Source organism: Hyla sarda, chromosome 1 (genome assembly GCF_029499605.1).
Source record: "Hyla sarda isolate aHylSar1 chromosome 1, aHylSar1.hap1, whole genome shotgun sequence".
Classification (NCBI taxonomy): domain Eukaryota; kingdom Metazoa; phylum Chordata; class Amphibia; order Anura; family Hylidae; genus Hyla; species Hyla sarda.
The window spans coordinates 171,388,057-171,394,056 of record NC_079189.1 but is presented as its reverse complement, the minus strand read 5'-3'; the positions used below and the strand labels follow the sequence as shown (position 1 = coordinate 171,394,056).

At 37.8% G+C, this 6,000-nt stretch overlaps 1 long non-coding RNA gene across 1 annotated transcript in view; it reads right to left on the bottom strand.

The window, feature by feature from the left end:
* Positions 1-1,508: 1,508 nt before the first annotated feature.
* The window catches only part of LOC130303149 (uncharacterized), a 70,906-nt gene continuing 66,414 nt past the window's right edge, over positions 1,509-6,000 (bottom strand). Inside the window, exon 6 of the long non-coding RNA XR_008853272.1 lies at positions 1,509-2,004. This is a non-coding gene — a long non-coding RNA (uncharacterized LOC130303149). The remainder of the gene's footprint in view (positions 2,005-6,000) is intronic.

Below are 6,000 nucleotides of genomic sequence, written 5' to 3'. Positions count from 1 at the left end.
CCACCACATTATGGGTGTCAGGTCCAAGCATTCCAAGATGAACAGTTTCCTGGAAAGTGGATTGGTCATCGTGGGCCAGTTGAATGGCCCCCAAGGTCTCCCGATCTGACCCCCTTAGACTTTTATCTTTGGGGTCATGTGAAGGCAATTGTCTATGCTGTGAATATACAGGATGTGCAGCATCTGAAACTACGGATACTGGAAGCCTGTGTTAGCATTTCTCCTGCAGTGTTGCTATCAGTGTGTGGAGAGTAGTGTTGAGCGGCATAGGCTATATTCGAATTCGCGAATATTCGCGAATATATGGACGAATATTCGTAATATATTCGCGAATATTCGCATATTCGTAATAGTCTCGTTTATTTTCACATATGCGAGAAATTCGCATATGCGAAAAGTAGCATATGCGAAAATTAGCATATACAAAAATTAGCATAAGCGAAAATTCGCAAATGCAAAAATTAGCATATGCAAATGTTCGCATATGCGAAAATTCGCACACCGGTCTCACACAGTAGTATTAGAGCCTTCTTTACACCACACAAGCTGGAAGCAGAGAGGGGTGATCACTGTGATGTGTACTGTGAGAAAAAAAAAAAAACGAATATTCGTAATTACGAATATATAGTGCTATATTCGCAAATATTCGCGAATATTCGAATTGCGAATATTCGCGAGCAACACTAGTGGAGAGTGGGAGAAGAGGTTTGCATTGACAATCCAACACAATGGGCAGCACATTGAACACATTTTATAAGTGGTCAGAAACTTGTAAATAACTCATGAAAGAATAAAGTTACATTAAAACCAAGCACATCGTTGTTTTTCTTGTGAAATTCCCAATAAGTTTGATGTGTCACATGACCCTCTTCCTATTGAAAAAACAAAAGTTGGATTCAAAATGGCAGACTTCAAAATTGCCACCATGGTCACCACCCATGTTGAAAAGTTCCCCCCTCACATATACTAATGTGCCACAAACAAGAAGTTAATATCACCAGCCATTCCCATTTTATTAAGGTGTATCCATATAAATGGCCCACTCTGTATATATATATACATATATATATATATATATATATTTCCAAAATACCAAATGAGCAGCACATCCAAAAGGGTAGATAAATAAAAGCGGTGCCAGTGGCGATATAGCCCGGTCAAGGCAGTCACACATCCAAGGTAGTAATCCGCAGCACTCCAAGAGTAGGTGCAAAAATAAAGTGCTTTATTCCATACTAATATAGAGCAACGTTTCAGCTGCCATGCAGCCTTTCTCAAGCAAAGAGAAAGGCTGCATGGCAGCTGAAACGTTGCTTTGTATTAGTATGGAATAAAGCACTTTATTTTTGCACCTACTCTTGGAGTGCTGCGGATTACTACCTTGGATATATATATATATATATATATATATATATCTGTATATATATATATATATATATATATATATATATATATAAATAAGTTGCAGCACCACTCAGCCAGATATCATAGCTATAGTCCAAGCGCTCCAAACCTAAACAGGGTTTCTCCAAAGAGATAATTAGATAATTGAAGATTTCCCTACCCTTGGTGAAGGAAAATATAGATTTTATTAGAGACAAGACGCGAGTATTATGCTTATCTTCTTTTACTTAGATCTAAGCAGTAAAATAAATATAATAACATATGTCAAAGAAAAAACTTGAAATACAGGTTCAATACAGGTATAGTGTAGCCTAACATGCTACTAATCCATATTAACCAATCAGGATGCAGGATAGGTTATATAAACTGCTGTTGACAATAATCTTTCTTATTCTTTTGAGTAATGTTAATAATATCTGAATAAAAAGTCAATCCACTGAAGAAACTGGAACTGGAAGAATCTTTTCCATGGCTAGAACTGTGGATGACTGCAACGGAAGATAACATTTCTTCTAAGAATTCAACTTGAATATAATTTTAATAGAAAGTGAACTTGAGTAGATAAGTAGATATATTCCTGGAAGAGATCGTTTTAGGAGGCTGAAAGAAAACAAATGATACAACAATGTTACAGGGATGTGTACAATGGGAGGGATAATACTCACATCTTGTCTTTAATAAAATCTACATTTTCCTTCACCAAGGGTAGGAAAATCTTCAATTTTATATACATACACGATGCTCCTATTATGCTAGTTTAAAGCTTAAAATGAATAAAAGAATATATAAAGTTAAATTACACATTCTTATTATACAAGTACCATAGATACATGGGAATCAGGTTTGAAATAAAAAGCTTTAAAAGTGGATTCTGAAGACCAGTTAGCAGCCTTAAGAATATCTGAAAGAGAAGCGCCAGATTGAAATAATATAGTGGACATTGCTCCTCTAGTTGAATGAGCACAAAAATTAGAGGTATCAATGCCAGCCATAGACATAGTTAGTTTAACCCAACGAGCCAAGGTAGAAGAGGAAACTGGTTTGTGAGGTTTACAGAAAGAAATTAAAAGTTGAGAAGACGAAACAGAGCGTAAAGAGGCAGTTTTTGTTCCATAGGATTGTAAACAACGAACTACACATAGTTTGTGTTGATGAGGAAAGGAAGGGTAGAAAACAGAATGTAAGTTCGTTTTTGTGCGGCGATAAATTGTGAAAATCACTCCCTCAGGGGAATATTGACATCTTGAAATGTCAAGAGCTCTGACATCAGATGGATGGATATAAGGCATAAGAGAACGGTAAGTTTGAAAGAAAGTAATTTAAGAGGTAAAGAATCTTTATCTTCCCAAGAAAGAAAAGGATTCAAAAGCATATTAACATCCCATGTAGAATTATATCTAGGTAAGGGAGGATGACGGAAGCGGATGCCTTTTAAAAGTTTACAAACTAGAGGGTGTCTACCAGCCGGTATGGAATCGATAAGAGAATGTCCAGCTGAAATAGCAGATCGATATAAATTAATAGTTCTATAAGCTTTACCGGCGTCAAAAGATGCCGCTAGAAAGTTCAAAATGTTTGACAAAGATGTTTGTAGGGGATCCAAATCCCATTGAGAGCACCAATGAAGCCAAATCAGATTTTTCCCCGGTTGCAATGTGGCCGAGACCTGACTCACTAGTCAGCTCATGACACGGAGCCTATCTGCTTCAATGGGTGGAGCGATCGCTTGGTGGGAGAGAGATCAAACTGCAATTAATGCCACAGCTGTAGGCACCCTGATTGAAAACCACAGGTCTTTTGAATGGATGCAGCTAATTTATGTTTTAATGGGTGGGTGGCTCATGTGTGGGAGGGAGCAAAATGGAATTATGGAATTTGTAGGCAAAAAAGAAAACTCAAACAGGAAATACCAGTTCACAAAAAGCTAGCCATAGTATTATGGTAATCTCACAACATGAGCCCCAAGACAAGTGCATATCCTTCCTAAGCATGTCCATTACTGTCTGGCAAGTACGTACTAAAATTACCTTATGGTGGATAACCCCTTTAAGAAGAAGTGGTTCAGGGAATAGAGTTTATGATTGGAATAAGTCTTACTCCAATAATGTGGATAATTCTGGTGTTACCCCATGGCGGGACAAAAAGAACAAAAGTCCTTCTGATAATAATAATGATATTTCTCCATCTAGTTCTAAGTTTTTGTTAGGAGAACATCCCTACAGAAAACTAACAAGAAGAGGTGGCAGAAGAAGACACCATAGCCGGAAAAAACTGTCGTCAACGGAATTAAGAAAACATAAACTGTCATGATACAGTGGTAAATATGTCCTCCTATAATTTATCTGATTGTGAAATTTCTTTGTTGGCTAAGGGGTTGTCATATTACCCTATAGCTACGGTTGATTGGTTTAGCTTAGAAGAGGACCTACAGATCTTTTTTAGAAGGATCAAGTTGAAAATTTGGTTTGATACACAAGAAAATATGAATAGCTATATAGGTACTAGGGATCACAATATGTTACATCTAAAATATTATCGTCTATACAATAAGAGCACATTCAATCTGGCATTAACTTCCCACCCTTTTGAAACATGCATGTCTTTGGTCCAACATAATTTTGAACATCTTAGGACAGAGAGTTCTTATAACAAGGGTAGTATACATAATTTGACTAAAAATGAGAAAATAGCATTGGATATGTTGATGAATAATCACAACCTTACCATCAAACCGGTGGACAAAGGTGGTGTGGTCGTGGTTATGAATACATCCGATTACAGACAGTGAATGCTTAGGCAGTTAGAAAGGGACCCTAAACAAGAAATTTTGATTAAGTTATAGGGGTACTCCGCTGCTCAATTCAAAAATGCCTGTTCTACAATATTAGTAAACGTTGCACTACGCTCACCAGCGTTTGGAACAAACTGTTCCGAATGCTGAAGCTGGTGCCGGGAGCTAGTGAAGTCATAGCCTCACCCCCTCATGACATCACACCCCCCCTCAATGCAAGTCTTTGGGAGGGGGCGTGACAACTGTCACGCCCCCTCCCATAAACTTGCATTGAGGGGGCGGGGCGTGAATTTATGAGGGGGTGGGGCTATGACGCCACGAGCTCCCGACGCCGTCTCTAGTGTTCGGAACAGTTTGTTCCAAACGCTGGGGAGCGGAGTACACCTTTAACTAATATTGTAGAACAAGCATTTTCGGATTGTATTATAGATGAGGAACTAAGACAATTTCTAATTGTAAATATCCTAAGACACCAGTAATATATATTTTACCGAAAATTCATGAATCTCTAACACAACCTCCCGAGCGCCCAATAGTCTCTGGGCGAGGGGCCCTATTTAGCAATGCATCCATTTTTCTAGATAGAATCCTTAGGCCCTTTGTTTTTCGTACATTTTTATATATTCAGGATACGAATGATTTTCTTCTGAAAATCAAAGATACTCAGATTTTTGAACATACATGTCTGGTGTCCTTCGACATCACAAGTTTGTTTACGCCCATTAGTCTCTAAGGGAATTTCAGCAGTTACTCGTGCAGAATCGTCCTCAGAATTCCCCATAGCGGCCCAAATTTTATGTTACAACTTCTAGAAATGATTCTTACTAATAATTATTTTTTGTTTGAAAATACATTTCATTTACAGTTCATTGGGACCGCTATGGAGACAAATGTGGAGCCAATGTACACTAATTTATTTGTGACTTTACTGGAGGAGGATGTCATCTTTAGATCCCACCATTTCAGACAATTACAGGAATTTGATGTGTTCCTTAATGGTATTGATACGGACATAGGTTTCACTATGAGTGAATTCACCACCAGTATTAATTTTTTGGATGTACTTGTAATTAAAGAGGGTACACAATTGCATACCATGCTATATGTTAAACCTACAGAGAAGAATACTCTTTATTACCCAAAAAAGATGGTTAATGCTCTACCATTTAGCCAAATGCTTAGAGCGAGACGGGTGGTTGACGAAGATGTGGCTTTGAAGACAGCCTTGGATAATATGACAAAAAATGTTCAGGCCAGAGGTATCCATACCACAGAGAGAGTTGAAGGTACGGATAGGGCATCTACTTTGATAAAAAAAGATAAAAAGATTCAGAACAGGATTCCATTTACTTCGGTTTATAATCAACATAGTAATGCTATCTCCAGGATTCTAAATAAGTATTGGCCTATCTCAAAAAATAGTTTCCCCACAGTAAAGGAATTTTCTATTAATCCACTAAAGTCCTAGAGAAGAACTAGGAATTTAAAAGATAGGTTAGTACACACTGAGATTGAAACAGAGACTAGGGAAAGGCAGACATTCTTGACCACACGCAGATTGGGTTCCTTTCCTTGTCTCTCATGCATAAATTGCCCTTTGATGATAAAAGGTTCTCAATTTGTACACCCTAATACCCAAGTGTATAATCTCAAACAATATTGAATGTGTGATTCCACATGGGTTGTCTATGTTTTAATGTGTCCATGTAAAAAACTTTATGTGGGTCAAACGTGTAGTTTAACCCCTTAACGACCAAGGACGTATATTTATGTCCTTGGTTGGCTCCCGCGATATAACGCAGGGT